The sequence below is a fragment of the Arachis ipaensis genome, chromosome B9, assembly GCF_059453495.1.
Source record: "Arachis ipaensis isolate K30076 ecotype BB chromosome B9, ASM5945349v1, whole genome shotgun sequence".
Classification (NCBI taxonomy): Eukaryota; Viridiplantae; Streptophyta; class Magnoliopsida; order Fabales; family Fabaceae; genus Arachis; species Arachis ipaensis.
Window position 1 is genome coordinate 13,827,383 of NC_142444.1, and position 20,300 is coordinate 13,847,682.

Here is a 20,300-nt window from a genome sequence, read left to right on the forward strand (position 1 = left end):
AAACAACCCCCTCCCCCACCGCTAATAAATATGCTAGAAAACTTTGTAATTAATTTTCATGTACATTAAAGTAAACATTAATTGGGAAAAAGCCAAATTTGTAATTAATGTGGATAAAATTAATTATAAAATTAAATATTAATCAAAAAAAAAAATTTAACTAATATGTGTCCTAAAAACATGAGATAAAATTTTTATTAGTAAACAGTTTTAGATTTTTTATTTTAATAAATATACAATAATTAGTATTTTTATCTGTAATAACATTATGGGAATATAAGTATTTTAAAACTATGTCGATTTTATCATGACATTATAGATTAGGGCAAAAAAGATTTATCGAATCAAGTTATTTTTATAAAAAAATGTCGTAGAGGACAAAAGTCACCATCGGCTAAGAATACCAAAGTCTCTGTAGGGCCTCTATAGATAAACAAAATCGAATAATAAACTTTTTAATTATTATTTTCATGTGGAAAGTTTTATTTTTTTATTAATAATTAATTTTAACATTCATTATCTAAAACTTGAAAGAATTTAATGTATATTTTTATAGTTTTGTATTTGATTAGATGTTAAGTCTATTGCACAAATAAAAATAATTAATTTTCGTACTTGTTATTTAAAAATAATATTTTTTCTTATACATATATAAAAATATAATTAGATATTAAAATAAAAAATTATTTATATTGATAATTATAAAATTAACTCAAAAGCATTTTTTTTAGAACGATTGAATCTTGATTCTAATTATTAGTTACAACATTAGTATTTTCTCTAATTCATACGTAATAAATATTTGAAGGAAGAGAGGTAAAAATATGTATTAAAAAGATAAGTGGTAAAATTTGAAACTAAATAAAAAAAATTGAAAAAGTATGCATATAACAATAATATTTTTTTATGTGAATAATATTATGGAATTATTTTTATTACATTTAATTATAAATTTTTAACGTATTTTTTATAATTTTATGAATTTATTTTAATATATTACTTTATTAATCTTATTTTTTATAGAACAGAAAAGTAGAGATAAATGGAGAATGAGAGAGAAAAGAGAGATAAAGATGAAAAAGGATTTGGAGAATGAGAGATTTTGTTAATTTTGGAGGAAAATATTTTATTTTAATTGTAATAAAAGAAGATCTCGTGACATATTTTGGTTTGTCAAATTAGTAATATAAAATATAAATTATAAGTTATATATTAGTATGGGAAGGATAGATGTAAACCCCGTTAAATTAGTAAATAATTAGTCAATAAATTAATTTTTAATAAAAAAATTAGAAATGTGAATATTATATTAAATTAAGATAGAGCTCATCAAAACGAAAATTTTGACACTAATTTCAAAGAATTCGACTCAAGATTGAACCGAACGGAACGAACCGATTAAACTGGACCCAAACCGGACCCGTGAGCCCAAACCAACCCAAAACAAAATTAAGTGAACCCAACTCTTCCCCCTTCCTTCCATTTTCACGCTGCAGCAAACCTGGGAATGGGAAGAACGAAAACATTTCCAAACCCTTATGCTAACTTCAAATCCCCGTATCTCCTCCGTCCGAGCTCCGATCGCCGCACCGTTTGCGGTCACTTAACTACCGCGTCGAGCTCTACGTTTCTATTAGAACAATTTCATAGGTAAGCCATTTAATTACTCTCAGCCTCTTCTCCCAATTTTCGAAAATTATGTGGAAGTGTTGAATTTCTTTGCTTTTTGATGTTTTATGATCCAATTAGCTTGAGGAAAACGTTCACTCTTACTTATACAAAACTTGGGTAAGGTGAGGATACCATAAATTCTATTTAATTTTCTAAATTTGTGCTTTGGGTATTAAATTGGGTGTATATGTGTTATGAATATGTATTAGGTTGTGAATAAATAAGTGGAGCTTGAAATTGTGGATATTGGAACTTGGAGGAAGTTGAGCACTAGTGTTTTATTTAACTTTTGGGAGCTGTGTTTGTTTTGGTGAGTTGCTTTGGACAGTACATGGAAACCGACCAAGGTATGGTTTAGGTTTCGTGCATTTAATATATAATGTTTTGTGAAAACTTAGGCTAGATGACAATAGGATAAGCTGGAACGCACGAAAATTTACAATGCTTAGAGCTTGTTTGGATGAGCTTCTAAAAAAAGATCTTTTTTCGAGTTATCTTTTTTTTAAAGGATCTTATGGAAAAGTAAAAATAATTTTATGTTTGGGTATCTCATGCAAAAAGATCTTTTTATCTATCAATTATGTTTAGGTATAATGATATAAAAGTATTTTTTTTGTTTATTTATTACATGAAAAACATCTTTTTTTTAAGAAAAAATATTTTTAAAAAAATGTAAATTACAGCTTCTCAAAAAAGATTTTTTTTATTTTTCTAGTGCTTTTATTTTTACTACTAGAAATTTGCCAAACACGTTAAAAAATAAAAAATATCTTTTTTATTGAAAAAATATCTTTTTTTATCAAAATAATGGCACCAAAACAACCACTTAGTATCCTTGATATTTATGATGTGATTTAGTTATGTGATGGAGATTTTTGCTATATTAATGTTAGTATGGAACATGGTTGAGTTGGTGATTATATGATTACATACATATTGAATAAGAGCATGATGGAATTGTTGAAATGTGAGATTGTGTAATGTTAATGAATGATGGTTGATAAAATGGTGTAGAGTTTTGTTGCTGGCATATTGTATATACAGGGGCTGACTTCAAGTGTGGAATGATTGATGTGGGAATGGTAAGTTAATGAAATAGAAGTTTAAAGAGTTTCGTGAAAAGTTGGTTTTGGGCTAAACTTCGGCGAACTATAACTTGGCCTCCAGACTTTCAAATTGTTCCCAAATTGTTTTAAATAAAATTTGAGTTCGCGAAGTTTATGTCCTTCGAAAAACGGATAAAAAATTATTTAAAATGATTAAGTTATGCTCGACGGAAGATTTGGTTTGGAACAGGAAAGAAATTCTGCAGCTTTCAAACTTAATCAGATTTTTTTTGGAAAACGTATGCCCACGCGTACGCGTGGCATGGAATTTTTTATTGTGCATACGTGAGTAGCTGGTGCACGAATTTGTTACATGTCAATGTTAATATTACTCTCTTACAAATTCGCACAACTAACCAGCAAGTGCACTGGGTCGTCCAAGTAATGCCTTACGTGAGTAAGGGTCGAATCCCACGGAGATTGTTGGCTTGAAGCAATCTATGGTTATCTTGTGACTCTTAGTCAGGAAAACAATTCACTTATCAAATTGAAGTATGAAAAATAAAAGGGTACGAAATACTTGTTATGCAGTAATGGGGAATATGTTGGAGTTTTGGAGATGCTTTGTCTTCTGAATCTCTGCTTTCCTGTGTCTTCTTGTTCACGCACGCACGTTCCTCCTATGGCAAGCTGTGTGTTGGTGGATCACCGTCGTCAATGGCTACCATCCGTCCTCTCAGTGAAAATAATCCAGGTGCGCTGTCACCGCACGGCTAATCATCTGTCGGTTCTCGATCATACCGGAATAGGATTGCTATCCTTTTGCGTCTGTCACTACGCCCAGCACTCGCGAGTTTGAAACTCGTCACAGTCATCCAATCCTTGAATCCTACTCGGAATACCACAGACAAGGTTTAGACTTTCCAGATTCTCAAGGATGCTGCCAATGGATTCTAGCTTATACCACGAAGATTCTGATTTAGGAATCTAAGAGATATTCATTCAATCGAAGGTAGAACGAAGGTGGTTGTCAGGCACACGTTCATGGGTTGAGAATGGTGATGAGTGTCACGGCTCATCACCTTCGTCATAATGAAGCGCGAATGAACATCTTAGATAGGAACAAGCGTATTTGAATAGAAAATAGAAATACTTGCATTAATTCATCGAGACACAGCAGAGCTCCTCACCCCCAAAAATGGAGTTTAGAGACTCATGCCGTCAAAAGGTACAAATTTCAGATCTAAAATGTCATGAGATCTAAAATAAATCTCTAAAAGTTGTTTAAATACTAAACTAGTAACCTAGGTTTATAAAAAATGAGTAAACTATGATAGATAGTGCAAAAATCCACTTCTGGGGCCCACTTGGTGTGTGTTGGGGCTGAGACTTAAGCTTCTCACGTGAATGGGCTGTTTTGGGCGTTCAACGCCAGGCTGTAACATGTTTCTAGCGTTGAACTCCAAGTTGTAACTTGTTTCTGGCGCTGGACGCCAGACTGCAACATGGAGCTGGCGTTGAATGCCAGTTTACGTCATCTATCCTTGAGCAAAGTATAGACTATTATATATTTCTGAAAAGCCCTGGATGTCTACTTTCCAACGCATTTGGAAGCGCACCATTTGGACTCCTGTAGCTCCAGAAATTCCATTCCGAGTGCAGAGAGGTCAGAATCCAACAGCATCAGCAGTCCTTTTTCAGCCTGAATCAGATTTTTGCTCAGCTCCCTCAATTTTAGCTAGAAAATACCTGAAATTACAGAAAAACACACAAACTCATAGTAAAGTCCAGAAATATGAATTTGGCCTAAAAACTAATGAAAATAAAATAAAAACTAACTAAATCATATTAAAAACTATATGAAATTAACCCCAAAAAGCGTATAAAATATCCGCTCATCACAACACCAAACTTAAACTGTTGCTTGTCCCCAAGTAACTAGACAAATAAAATAGAATACAAATAGGTCATGAAGCAATAATATCTCAGAGTTTTTGAGTGAAGCTCAGATTCTAATTAGATGAGCGGGACTAGTAGTTTTTTTGCTTCCGAACAGTTTTGGCATCTCACTCTATCCATTGAAGCTCAGAATGATTGGCATCTATAGGAACTTAGAATTCAGATAGTGTTATTGATTCTCCTAGTTCAGTATGTTGATTCTTGAACACAGCTACTTTATGAATCTTGGCCGTGGCCCTAAGCACTTTGTTTTCCAGTATTACCACTGGATACATAAATGCCACAGATACATAATTGGGTGAACCTTTTCAGATTGTGACTTAGATTTGCTAAAATCTCCAATTAGAGGTATTCAGGGTTCTTAAGCACACTCTTCTTTTTGCTTTGGACCTTGACTTTAACCGCTCAGTCTCAAGTTTTCACTTGACACCTTCACACCACAAGCACATGGTTAGGGACAGCTTGGTTTAGCCGCTTAGGCCAGGATTTTGTTCCTTTAGGCCCTCCTATCCACTGATGCTCAAAGCCTTGGATCCTTTTTATTACCCTTGCCTTTTGGTTTTAAGGGCTATTGGCTTTTTCTGCTTGCTTTTTTTTTTTTTTTTTTGTTTTGCAAGCTTTGTATTCACTGCTTTTTCTTGCTTCAAGAATCATTTTTATGATTTTTCAGATCATCAATAACATGTCTCATGTTCATCATTCTTTCAAGAGCCAACATATTTAACATTCAAGAACATCAAATTCCAAAGACATATGCACTGTTCAAGCATTCATTCAGAAGGCAGAAAGCATTGCCACCACATGTAAATAATTAGAATTTTTCTTAAAAAAAACTCGAAAAATATTGCCTCTTATTCTAAAGAAATTCTTCTATTTTATTCATGTTTAATGATGATGAGAAAATTAAATTATAGCTTAATTAGAGATAAAATCAAAATATAAATACTAATTACTACTATTTATATAACTTCTAAGGTAAAACTTAAATAAGAACAATTATCACAAGGTTAAGGCTAAGATTAGAACTCAACAACCTTGAGGTTGGAAAGTGGATGTTCCTCTAGTCTGTGGTGTGCTTGGTCCTTCAAGGGATAACTTCTGACGCTTTAGTTCCTTTAAGTCACGCCCTTGCTCCTCTTGTTCCCTGAGCAGTTTGCATAGCATGCTGTTTTGATTTTGCTGTTCTTCTTTTATTTGATCCATAGCTTCTTGCAATTTGTTTACAGATGCTTCAAGATTTTCCCAATATTCAAATTGAGGGAGTTCTGGTAGAAATTCTTGCGCCCTCCTCTTGATGGGGTCATCCTGCACTTGTTGTTTTTCCATTGTGATCTTAGTGATTGGTTGCTCCACTGAGATGTACTCTGTTATTCCCATCTTCACTCCAGCATCTTTGCAGAGCATAGAGATTAGGCTTGGATAGGCCAACCTGGCATCTTTGGAGTTCTTGTTTGCAAGTATGTAAAATTCAGATGGAATCAATTGATGAACTTCCACTTCTTTTCCTAACATAATGCAATGGATCATCACTGCTCTTTTAACATTGACTTCAGAACGGTTGCTAGTGGGCAATATGGAACGCCCAATGAAGTCCAGCCATCCTCTGGCGACTGGTTTGAGATCTTCTCTCTTGAGTTAATTTGGGACACCCTTGCTGCTGGTGGTCCACCTGGCTCCAGGGATACATATATCCTCTAGAATCTTATCCAGGCCCTTGTTTGTTCTCATCATTCTCCTATTGAAGGAGTCTGGGTCATCTTTCAGCTGAGGTAGCTTAAAGATCTCCCTGATTTTGTCAGGGTGGATGTGAACAATCTTTCCTCTGACTACAGTCCTATAGTCATAGAGGGCAGTTCCAGATATTCTCTGCCTGTTTGTTTGCTATAGATTAGCGTAGAATTCCTGAACCATATTCTTTCCCGCTTTTGTTTCAGGATTAGCTAGGATTTCCCAGTTCTTGTTTCGGATCTGCTCTTAGATCTCCGGATATTTGTCTTCTTTCAGATCAAACTTGACTTCTGGGATCACTGATCTTAGACCCATTATTTTGTAGTAATGGTCTGAATGTTCTTTGGTTAAGAACCTCTCTTGATTCCAAAGTGGTTTTGGAATACTCTCTTTCTTGACTCTTGGAGTGGGTTATTTTCCTTTAGGAGCCATGATCTTAGTGGGTATGGTTTAGTGATCACGGAAAAACACACCAAACTTAGAGGTTTGCTTGTCCTCAAGCAAAAGAAAAGAAAGGAGATGGGTAGAAGGAGAGCTTGTGTCGAATGGTGGATGAGATGGGGGAGGCCGAATGTGGTTTTAAAAGGGAGGGGGTGGGATTTTCGAAAATATTAAAAAGATAAGATAGAAGATATGATTTTAAAAAAAAATATGATATGAAAAGATGTGAATTAAGATTGAAAAGATAAGAAAGATATTTGAAAAAGATAAATTTGTATTTTGAAAAAGATAATGTGGAGATTTGAAAAAGATTTTAGAAGGAAAAGAGATAGATTTGTTTTGGAAAATTTGAAAAAGAGTTGGATTGGATTGAGATACATTTGATATTTTTAAAGTATGGTTTTTAGAAATTAGGGATTTTAGAAATCAGGGTTTGTAACATATTGATGCAAGAAATCATGAATTGAAACATGAAAATTAAAATTAAAATGAAAAATATGAAGTAAAAACGAATTTACCTCCTCCCCACCATCCTGGCGTTAAACGCCCAAACGCTGCATGTTTTGGGCGTTGAACGCCCAGCTGTTGCTTCTTTCTGGCGTTGAACGCCAGGAACTCCTTTGTCACTGGGCGTTTTTCTGAACGCCCAGGACGCTGTAAATCTGGCGTTAAACGCCCAGAAGGAGCTTCTTTCTGGCGTTCAACGCCCAGAAGATGCTTCTGTCTGGCGTTTAACGCCCAAATTTGCCTCTTACTAGCGTTTTCTTGCCAGTGAGCTCTTTTTGTGTGCTGAATCCTTCTGTAACCCTGTGAACTTACGCAATTGACTTTTTACCTTAGTATCAATAAACTTTATATAAACAAATAAAATCAAGAATAGGGTAAAATAACAGAAAAAGTTAACTAATGGCTGGGTTGCCTCCCAGCAAGCGCTTCTTTAATGTCTTTAGCTGGACCTTGCTGAGCTTTTAATCTAGCTTCAGCCTTGAGCACTCTTGCTCAACATTGCCTTCAAGATAGTGCTTGATTCTCTGTCCATTAACAATGAACTTCTTATCAGAATCAATATCTTGAAGCTCCACATAACCATATGGTGATACACTTGTAATCACATATGGTCCCCTCCACCGGGATTTCAGTTTCCCGGGAAATAGCCTGAGTCTAGAGTTAAACAACAGAACCTTCTATCCTGGTTCAAAGATTCTAGATGACAGCTTTCTGTCATGCCACCTTTTTTATTTATCTTTATAAAGCTTGGCATTTTCGAAAGCAGTGAATCTGAATTCCTCTAGCTCATTCAGCTGGAGCAATCTTTTTTCTCCAGCCAATTTGGCATCAAAATTTAGGAATCTGGTTGTCCAGTAGGCCTTATGTTCTAGTTCCAGTTCCACGGGCAGGTGACAAGTCTTACCATACACAAGTTGGTATGGAGATGTCCCTATAGGAGTTTTGAATGCTGTTCTGTAAGCCCACAGAGCATCATCCAAGCTTCGTGCCCAGTCCTTTCTACGGGTACTTACAGTCTGTTCTAGGATTCTTTTTAGTTCTCTGTTAGAGACTTCAGCTTGCCCATTTGTTTGTGGATGATATGGAGTTGCCACCTTGTGGCGAATCCCATACCGGACCATGGCAGAGTAAAGCTGTTTGTTGCAGAAGTGAGTGCCCCCATCACTGATTAGTACTCTAGGGACACCAAACCTGCTGAAGATATGTTTCTGGAGGAACTTCAGCACTGTTTTAGTATCATTGGTGGGTGTGGCAACGACCTCTACCCATTTTGATACGTAATCAACTGCCACCAGAATATAAGTGTTTGAGTATGATGGTGGGAAAGGTCCCATGAAGTCAATTCCCCATACGTCAAACAACTCAATCTCCAAGATTCCTTGTTGAGGCATGGCGTAACCATGAGGCAGATTACCATCTCTTTGGCAACTGTCACAGTTACGTACAAACTCCCAGGAATCTCTATAGAGTGTAGGCCAGTAGAAGCCGCATTGGAGGACCTTGGTGGCTGTTCGCTCACCTCCGAAATGGCCTCCATATTGTGATCCATGGCAATGCCATAGGATCCTCTATGCTTCTTCTCTAGGCACACATCTACGGATTATTCCGTCTGCACATCTCTTAAAGAGATAGGGTTCATCCCACAAGTAGTACTTTGCATCAGTAATTAGTTTTTTTCTTTGTTGCCTGTTGTACTCTTTGGGTATAAACCTTGCAGCTTTATAGTTTGCAATGTCTGCAAACCATAGTGTTTCCTGAATGGCAAACAAATGCTCATCTGGAAAAGTCTCAGAGATCTCAAGAGAGGGGAAGGACGTCCCTTCTACTGGCTCTATCCGGGACAGATGATCAGCCACTTGGTTCTCTGTCCCTTTTCTGTCTCTTATTTCTATATCAAACTCTTGCAGAAGCAACACCCATCTTATGATCCTGGGTTTTGAATCCTGCTTTGTGATTAGATATTTAAGAGCAGCATGGTCAGTATACACAATCACTTTTGATCCTACTAAGTATGATCTAAACCTGTTAATGGCATAAACCACTACAAGCAATTCTTTTTCTGTGGTTGTGTAATTTTTTTGGGCATCATTTAAAACGTGGCTAGCATAATAAATGACATGCAGAAGCTTGTCATGTCTCTATCCCAATACTGCACCAATGGCATGGTCACTGGCATCACACATTAGCTCAAATGGTAATGTCCAGTCTGGTGCAGAAATAACTGGTGCTGTGACCAGCTTAGCTTTCAGAGTTTCAAACACCTGCAGACACTCTGTGTCGAACACAAATGGTGTGTCAGCAGCTAGCAGATTGCTAAGAGGTTTTGCGATTTTTGAAAAATCCTTTATAAACCTCCTATAAAATCATGCATGCCCCAGAAAGCTTCTGATTGCCTTAACATTGGCAGGTGGTGGTAATTTTTCAATTACCTCTATTTTAGCTTGATCCACCTCTATTCTCTTGTTCGAAATTTTATGCCCAAGGACAATTCCTTTAGTCACCATAAACTGACATTTTTTCCAGTTTAATACTAGGTTGGTCTCTTGGCATCTTTTCAGAACCAGTGTCAGGTGATCAAGACAGGAGCTGAATGAGTCTCCATATACTGAGAAGTCATCCATGAAGACTTCCAGAAATTTTTCCACCATATCAGAGAAAATAGAGAGCATGCATCTCTGAAAGGTTGCAGGCGCATTACACAGCCCAAATGGCATCCTTCTGTAAGCAAACACTCCAGATGGGCATGTGAATGTTGTTTTCTCTTGATCCTGGGGATCCACTGCAATCTGGTTGTAGCCTGAGTAACCATCCAAAAAGCAGTAATAATCATGACCTGCCAGTCTTTCTAGCAATTGGTCTATGAATGGTAAAGGAAAATGATCCTTTCTGGTGGCTGTATTGAGCCTTCTGTAGTCAATACACATGCGCCACCCTGTAACTGTTCTTGTAGGAACCAGTTCATTTTTTTCATTATGAACCACTGTCATGCCTCCCTTTTTGGGGACAACTTGGACAGAGCTCACCCAGGGGCTATCAGAAATAGGATAAATAATCCCAGTCTCCAGTAATTTGGTAACCTCTTTCTGCACCACCTCCTTCATGGCTGGATTTAGCCGCCTCTGTGGTTGAACCACTAGCTTAGCATTGTCCTCCAATAAGATCTTGTGCATGCATCTAGCTGGACTTATGCCCTTAAGGTCACTTATGGACCACCCAAGAGCTGTCTTGTGTGTCCTTAGCACTTGAATTAGTGCTTCCTCTTCCTGTGGATTTAAAGCAGAGCTTATGATCACTAGAAAAGTGTCACCTTCTCCCAGAAATACATATTTTAGGGATGGTGGTAATGGTTTGAGCTCGCATTTAGGAGGTTTTTCCTCTTCCTGAGGAAATTTCAGAGGCTCTTTTAATTCCTCTGAATCCTCCAGATTAGGCTGAACATCTTTAAAGATATCTTCCAACTCTGATTCGAGACTCTCAGCCATGTTGATCTCTTCTACCAGAGAGTCAATAAGATCAACTTTTATGCAGTCTTTTGATGTGTCTGGATGCTGCATGGCTTTGACAGCATTCAACTTAAACTCATCCTCATTGACTCTCAGGGTTATTTCCCCTTGTTGGACGTCAATGAGAGTTCGTCCAGTTGCTAGGAAAGGTCTTCCTAGAATGAGAGTATCACTCTTGTGCTCCTCCATTTCCAGCACTACAAAGTCAGTGGAAAAGGCGAATGGCCCTACCCTGACAATCATGTCCTCAATCACGCCTGATGGGTATTTAATGGAACCATCAGCAAGTTGGAGACATATCCGGGTCGGTTTAACTTCTTCAGTTAAACCAAGCTTTTCTGATGGTGGATGCAGGTATTAGGTTGATGCTTGCCCCAAGATCACATAAAGCTGTCTTGGTGCAATTACCTTCTAATATGCATGGTATCAGAAAGCTCCCAGGGTCTTTAAGCTTTTCAGGAAAGCTTTTCAGAATGACTACACTGCATTCTTCAGTGAGGAGAACCTTTTCAGTTTCTCTCCAATCCTTCTTATGACTCAAGATTTCTTTCATGAACTTGGCATAAGAAGGTATTTGCTCAAGTGCCTCTGCAAACGGAATCTTTATTTCGAGAGTCCTGAGATAGTCTGCAAAGCGAGAAAATTGCTTATCCTGCTCCTCTTGGCGGAGTTTTTGAGGATAAGGTATCTTGGCTTTATATTCCTTAACCTTAGTTGCTGCAGGTTTATTTCCTACAGAGGTGGTTGGAGAAGCCATTTTAGAGGGGTTGTTATCAGCACTTGTGTGTGTTTGATCCCTCACTGGCATTTGAATGCCAGGGGTGGAAGCTAGAGTGGCGTTAGATGCCATCTCCTCACTTGTTCCTGGCGTCTGAACGCCAGAACTGTGCTTCTTTTGGGCGTTCAACGCCAAGTCCTTACTTGTTTCTGGCGTTGAACGCCAGGACTGAGCGTGGTTTGGGCGTTCAGCGCTAGCTTTCCACCCATTTTCTGGAATTTGAGTGCCAGAATTATTCCTCTCTGGGCTCTTACTGTCCTCAGATGGATCTTGGGTAGTTTGCTCATTTCTTGGCTTCCTGCTACCTTGAGGTGGGGTATTTAATTTTTTTCCACTTCTTAATTGAACTGCTTGGCATTCTTCTGTTATTTGTTTTGACTGCTGCTGCTTTGTTTGCTTTAGTTGTACTTCCATATTTATATTAGCCACTCTTGTCTCTTGTAGTCTTTCCTTGAATTCGGCTAACTGTTTTGTCAGAAAATCCAATTGCTGATTGAATTCATTAGCTTGTTCTGCAGGACTGAGTTCAGCAGTTACTGTTTTAGCCTCTTCTTTCATGGAAGGTTCACTGCTTAGGTACAGATGCTGATTTCTGGCAACTGTATCAATGAGCTCTTGAGCTTCTTCAATTGTCTTTCTCATGTGGATAGATCCACCAGCTGAGTAGTCTAGAGAGATTTGAGCTCTTTCTGTAAGCCCATAATAGAAGATGTCTAACGGAACCCACTTTGAAAATATTTCAGAGGGGCATTTTCTTAGCATCTCTCTGTATCTCTCCCAGGCTTCATAAAGAGATTCATTATCTCCTTGTTTAAAGCCTTGGATGTCCAGCTTTAGCTGTGTCATCCGTTTTGGAGGAAAGTATTGACTCAGGAATTTTTCTGTCAGCTGTTTCCATGTCCTCATGCTAGCCTTAGGTTGGTTATTTAACCACCTCTTAGCTTGGTCTTTTACAGCAAATAGAAATAGTAATAATCTGTAGACATTCTGATCTACTTCCTTATCATGTACTGTGTCAGTAATCTGTAAAAACTGTGCCAGAAACTCTGTAGGTTCTTCCTGTGGAAGACCGGAATACTGGCAACTTTGCTGCACCATGATAATGAGCTGAGGATTCAACTCAAAGCTACTGACTCCAATGGAGGGTATACAGATACTACTCCCATATGAAGCAGTAGAAGGGTTAGCATATGACCCCAGAGTCCTTCTGGACTGCTCATTTCCACTTAGGTCCATGATGGAGAAAAGGGAATTTATGTGAATTGTAATTAAAATATATTTTTATTTTATTTTATAATTTTTTTAATAAAATTAGAACGAATAAATAAACAATAAAAGAAAATAAAATAGTTTGAAATTAAGAACAAAAATGTAAGATTAAAATAATTACTTAATTAAGAAGATTTAAAAAATTTTGAATATGATTTTTGAAAAAGATTTTAAATTTTGAAATAAAAAAATCTGAATTTTAAAAGTAAATTTCGAAAATTTGCTTTAAAATAGAGAGAAAAGATATTTTTGAATTTAATGAGGAAAGAGAAAAACAATAAAATAGCACAAGATTTAAAATTTTTAGATCTAATGCTCCTTGTTTTCGAAAATTTTGGAGGGAAAACACCAAGGAACACCAAACTTAAAAATTTTAAGATCAAGACACAAAGAAGACTCAAGAACACTTTGAAGATTCACAAGAACACCAAGAACAAAAAAAGGAACACCAAACTTAAACTTTTTAGAAGACCAAAATAAATTTTCGAAAATTATATAAAGATTAACAAGAAAACACCAAACTTAAAGTTTGGTACAAGATTAAATCAAGAAAAATTATTTTTGAAAAAGATTTTTAATAGAACCGGTGCCCAATTATCAAGAACATAAACCAATGCTCTAGCCAATTGAGTTGTTAATTTAACGTATTTTAATATTGAATAAAAATTAAAGTTTTCTTTGGAAACTAATATTTTGAAAAAGTACAATAAAAACAAGAAAAAAAAAACAGAATAAAAAAAACTAAAGATCAAACAAGAAAGATAAACAAGAACAACTTGAAGATGAAGAAAGAACAAAGAACACAAATTTCGAAAATTTAAATGGAAATAAAAACATACAATTGACACCAAACTTAAAATATAAAACTAAACTCAAACAGAAAAACTCAAATAAAAAAATAAAATTTCGAAAAAATTTTTGAAAGAGAAAATAAGGATTCTAAAACTTTAACAAGAACAATAATAAAAGACTCAAAGACAAATTTTTTCCTAATCTAAGTAACAGGATGAACCGTCAGTTGTTCAAATTCGAACAATCCCCGGCAACGGCGCCAAAAACTTGGTGCACGAATTTGTTACATGTCAATGTTAATATTACTCTCTTACAAATTCGCACAACTAACCAGCAAGTGCACTGGGTCGTCCAAGTAATACCTTACGTGAGTAAGGGTCGAATCCCACGGAGATTGTTGGCTTGAAGCAATCTATGGTTATCTTGTGACTCTTAGTCAGGAAAACAATTCACTTATCAAATTGAAGTATGAAAAATAAAAGGGTACGAATTAAATACTTGTTATGCAGTAATGGGGAATATGTTGGAGTTTTGGAGATGCTTTGTCTTCTGAATCTCTGCTTTCCTCTGTCTTCTTGTTCACGCACGCACGTTCCTCCTATGGCAAGCTGTGTGTTGGTGGATCACCGTCGTCAATGGCTACCATCCGTCCTCTCAGTGAAAATAATCCAGGTGCGCTGTCACCGCATGGCTAATCATCTGTCGGTTCTCGATCATACCGGAATAGGATTGCTATCCTTTTGCGTCTGTCACTACGCCCAGCACTCGCGAGTTTGAAGCTTGTCACAGTCATCCAATCCTTGAATCCTACTCGGAATACCACAGACAAGGTTTAGACTTTCCGGATTCTCAAGGATGCTGCCAATGGATTCTAGCTTATACCACGAAGATTCTGATTTAGGAATCTAAGAGATATTCATTCAATCAAAGGTAGAACGGAGATGGTTGTCAGGCACACGTTCATGGGTTGAGAATGGTGACGAGTGTCACGGCTCATCACCTTCGTCATAATGAAGCGCGAATGAACATCTTAGATAGGAACAAGCGTATTTGAATAGAAAACAGAAATACTTGCATTAATTCATCGAGACACAGCAGAGCTCCTCACCCCCAACAATGGAGTTTAAAGACTCATGCCGTCAAAAGGTACAAAGTTCAGATCTAAAATGTCATGAGATCTAAAATAAATCTCTAAAAGTTGTTTAAATACTAAACTAGTAACCTAGGTTTACAAAAAATGAGTAAACTATGATAGATAGTGCAGAAATCTACTTCTGGGGCCCACTTGGTGTGTGTTGGGGCTGAGACTTAAGCTTCTCACGTGCATGGGCTGTTTTGGGTGTTCAACGCCAGGCTGTAACCTGTTTCTGGCGTTGAACTCCAACTTGTAACTTGTTTCTGGCGCTGGACGCCAGACTGCAACATGAAACTGGTGTTGAATGCCAGTTTACGTCATCTATCCTTGAGCAAAGTATAGACTATTATATATTGCTGGAAAGCCTTGGATGTCTACTTTCCAACACAATTGGAAGCACGCCATTTGGACTCCTGTAGCTCCAGAAATTCTATTCCGAGTGAAGAGAGGTCAGAATCCAACAACATCAGTAGTCCTTTTTCAGCCTGAATCAGATTTTTGCTCAGCTCCCTCAATTTCAGCTAGAAAATACCTGAAATTATAGAAAAACACACAAACTCATAGTAAAGTCCAGAAATATGAATTTGGCCTAAAAACTAATGAAAATAAAATAAAAACTAACTAAAACATATTAAAAACTATATGAAATTAACCCCAAAAAGCGTATAAAATATCCGCTCATTAGTAGCCCTATGCGTACGCGTAATGGGCCAGTATGCATGTCCACGCGTGCGTGTAAGGTCCCACATCGGTTGGAAAGGGGAACGAAGCATGCCTTATAAAGGTGTGGATACCTCTCCCTAGCATGACGCGTTTTGACGAGTGATGTGGGGGGATTGGGCTATCATCCCTATCGTCAAAGGCAAAACCGTGAGGCCTTGTGTACCAAAGCGGACAATATCGTGCTAGCGGATGGTCTAGACTGTTACAGATGATATCAGAGCCAGAGCCCGGATCGATGTGCCAGTAAGGGCACTGGGCTCCCTTAGAGGGGTGGATTGTAAGGTCCCACATCGGTTGGGGAGGAGAACGAAGCATGCCTTATAAGGGTGTGGATACCTCTCCCTAGCATGACGCATTTTGATGAGTGAGTGTGGGGGGCTTGGACTATCATCCCTATCGTCAAAGGCAAAACCGTGAGGCCTTGTGTGCCAAAGCGAACAATATCGTGCTAGCAGGTGGTCTGAGCTATTACACTTATCATTACTCATCATTCATCATTGGTTCTCACTTTACTTCATCCACAAGTTACTACATGTCCTAGCTTCTTTTCATTACTAGCCATACTATAAAAATTTAGGGTTTAAAGGATGAAAGTGGAGGTTTAAAAGTATAAAATTCGGCTTTAAAACTCAAAAATCAATTTCTGCCGAAAACAAGGTCATGAGTGCGCGTTGCCCACACGCACGCGTGGAAGGCTAAAATAGTAGAGTGACGCGTGGGTGCGTTTTGTGCTTCATGCACAAAACCAGCACAGTACCCGTGCAACTCTCTGGATTTTCTAGGGGGCATTCGCATTAGTGCAGCGACGCGTACGCGTCGGTCAGGCGCACGCGTGGCCACATGTGCGTATGGAAGCACGATTTTCCAAAATTTGTACTAAGTTAAAAAGCTGCAGAATTACATTTTCAAACCCCAAACTTCCAACACACATAATTTTTCAACCATTTCTGAACCGTTGGAAAGATCATTGAATAAATTTTCATAAAAATCCAATTTTGAAAAATTCTAAACTCCGTGGACTGAGTTACAGACCGCCAAAGTTGGTCAAAAATCAGTTTTTACCCAAAAATAGAAATCACCAATTCTTCCAATGTTCACAAGCCAAATTCATTTTCACTCATCCAAATGACCACAACCCAACCACATTCACATAATTACACTCAACCAAAACCAAACCTACCTCATTTACACAATTTCACCCAAAACTATCAAATTTCACACCTCAATTCCTCAAACCTTATTATTCAATAACCAAACCAATTATTCACACATTCAATATCTAAAATCTATCCAATCTCTTATATCATCACACAATACACAGATCAACTTACCTTCCTTACCTCTTTCCGGCCTCCATCCCAAGATTCACGGCCTCCGGCCCAAATTCACAATTTAAATGCATATTCCAAAAACCAACATTTATTATCCAATTCATCAAATTCTCAACACACCAAACATACCAATTTATATAATTCTCAACCCAATCATTAATTCACATTATATATCAACTATGAATATTAGTACCAATCATTTACACAATTCGAACTTATCCTAGGGGCATCTAGCCTAGGAATTCTCATCACACTACATGGTACGTAAATAAAACTTAAACTGTACCTCTTGTAGCCAAAATAATTGAGCTTCTTCTTGAGAGTCTCCACCAACCCTTAGCTCCAAGCCTCACCAAGGCTCCACAAGCAACACCAACCTCCCAATTGTGTACCAAAATTACCAAATACACTAACATAACCAATTTCACATATATACATCAACCTAGAGTTCATAAAAATGATAAATCACAAGGGTTAGAGGATTTCTCATCTTAACCCATGAAATTTTGTGATGAATATCACCAATGGCTCATACTAAAGCACTCATAAACAACCAAAATCACAAGATTTCATCAAAACCCAAACCAAATTCAAAATATAAGAGAAAAATCAAAACTGGGCAGAGGAGAGTTAGATACTCACTACAAAACTTAGATAAACTCAAAGAGGAGGAGAAGAGCGATGCGTGGCCGCAAACGGCTCGTCAATCGGAGTTCCGGAGAGAAAGTTATGATGATTTGAAGATCAAAGAGAGTTAGGGTTTCTCTCTTCTCATATCTCTGTTTTCATTTCAGCAACAACCACACTAAATGAGGGTTGTGGTGGCTGAATGGCTTTAAGTTAAGGCTTATATATGCTGGACTTGGATCCACTTGGGCCCAATTCACTTGGTTTAGTCTGTTGGCCCAACTTTGGGCTAAAACCTTTAAGATTAGCACTTTAAATCGCATTTTAAATATTTCTACCTTCCCTAATTATATATCCTAATTTCTTAACCTTATTTACTTATAATCACTTTTCTCAGTTGCAGTACCAAACAGATCTCAGCCGGTACTGCCGGTCAAAATTTCAGTGTGCGTTTTTACGTAGAAAATTATGTTTTCCAACTCAGAAAAATTCACTGAATCCAAATATCATATTTAAATTATTAAATTTTAATTGCTAAATTTTCTAACAATATTTGCTCCTATTTAATTTATTATTTAATTAACTACGGTTTGACCGGGTTTTACACGTCCAATGGAGCTTTCTATAAAAATGTCATCAAATACTTTGCTTAGATTATAAGATGCTATATTTTGGAAACATAAATCATAATAATAGTTCTTCGTCATTTCACTTAATTTCTCATTACTCAACTTTATGAGTTTAATTATAAGTATAACTTTTGTTTCACTCTTGTAGAGGAGATTACAATATTGATGATAAATAGGATTAAGAAAAAGAAGAAAGTATAATATGAAAGGAGAACAGCTCATAACAAAAAATACTTCATGAAAAATAGTATTTTAAAGTAAAAGGTAGTTCATAAAAAAGATAACTCTCATTATATTAGAATCAACTCAATCTAGTTATATGCACTATGTCAAATACGTGTAAAAACATTCATAACAGAATTACAAATTTTGTTAAATAATGTGTTTCTTTGTGCAGGTTACAAGGACAAATTGGCATAGACATTTGACTCGAATGGGAGATATACAACAAAGTCCTTTACCAACATAGTTATAGGAAAAGCATATGTTTTACCGACAATGAAACACATTTTTGATAATGTTTGGTGAGATTTGGTGCCCCCAACAGTTGAGATGTTGCTGTGGTTTGTAATTCAAAAGGACTCAACACTAAAGACATTCTTGTCATCAAGAGATGAATCGTACAACAAGAAGATGATGAGTGTGTGTTATGTGATGGCAAATAGGAGATAGTAAATTACTTGTTCTTTTGCATTATTTTTATGTGTCTAAATTATGGTGGTTGACTTTAAATTGAAAAAAATATTAGTTGGGTGGATAATAATGACATAAAAACATGGTTGAAGGTTATATTGGATGAGTCAAGAGGTACATAGAGGAAAAAGAAAAAGGTGGCTTATTTATCTCTTTGCTACCATTTGGGTGGTTTGGAAGAATAGGAACCTAAGGGTGTTGGAGAATAACATTATGTCTTACGTTAGTGGGTGAAAGCAAGTTAGGTGATTAGCGATGCAATGAAATATTAGACAGAATAAAGAGAAAATAACTAGCTCTAATAGAAATGATAACTGATAAAAGAGAAGTGGGAGTGGTGGAAATGTCCCATATATAAATCGGATTTAGACAAATGAGTTTGAATCCTCTAAATTTTAGATTTTCATTTTAGAGCAAGGTTTTGAAAATCAGACCGGTTATTGAACCGTTTTAGTCATTGGTTCACTGATTTACTGGTCCAACCAGTAGTTCAACCGAAAAAATTGTTTTAGAATAAAATAATAAATAAATTATAGATAAACATCCTAAAATATAATTATAGTCTAATATAAATTTTAAAATATCTTCGAAATTTAAAACACTACATAAAATATCATCAACCAAATCCATATGATCTTATCAAAATATAAACTCAAAAGTTAAATAGTAAAAAAATATATCTAAATATTAAATTCCAATATCATTCGAAATAGGAGGATTGACAGGCAAGTTATTATTTACAAATGCATTGTTATCAGCAATTGCTTCTTGATTAATACTATTATCCATAAATAAAATTAATAAAACAGATACAAAATTAAAAACAGCCGCAGAACAATGAGAAATCAAAAAATCATCAATAAGACACCATATCTAAATTGAGTAAATTCTGTCTACACTCTACAGCATTCAGCAACAAACAAAGCCATCAGCAACCAGTAAAAGTGTAACACAGTAGAACAGCAAATTTGAACAAAAAAATTAGGAGTCGTCAGCAACTAGTAAAACAGCCAAACACTATCAGAGCCATCGAGCAATTAGAAAAAACTAAAATAGAATAACAGACTAAGTGACTAACAGAGCCATCAATCCATCAACAAAATTGTGGTTAACAATTAAAATCAAGATACAAGATAGATTCATCAGCAAATTTGAACCAAAATCTTACAGACATCACCAACCAGCCATCATACAAGACAAATCCTTCAGCAATGGTAATTACAATTTACAAAACATTACAAGCAAAATGGAACAAAAATTGAAGAAGAAGACCGAAGAAGAAGACTGAAGAAGAAGACCAAAGAACAACAATTTCAGAACTTCAAAGTTCAAACCAAGAAGAAGACCGAACATTCTTGAAAAATGAAGACGAGAAGCCACTAACCTGGGTGCCATGCCGAGAAGCCAGCGACGATGAAGAGTGAAGATTGTAAGACCCAGAACTTCTGAAAAAGAACTACTATGAGTT

General features: G+C 36.5%; 1 long non-coding RNA gene across 2 annotated transcripts; it reads left to right on the forward strand.

The window, feature by feature from the left end:
• Positions 1-1,506: 1,506 nt before the first annotated feature.
• Positions 1,507-18,801, forward strand: LOC148543809 (uncharacterized). 2 transcript variants are annotated; one of them, XR_015899044.1, is made up of 4 exons: positions 1,507-1,650; positions 1,750-1,793; positions 1,881-2,018; positions 18,537-18,801. It is a non-coding gene; the product is annotated as an uncharacterized LOC148543809 (long non-coding RNA). The 2 variants fall into 2 exon arrangements; XR_015899045.1 differs by lacking the exon at positions 1,750-1,793.
• The last annotated feature ends 1,499 nt before the right edge of the window (positions 18,802-20,300 follow it).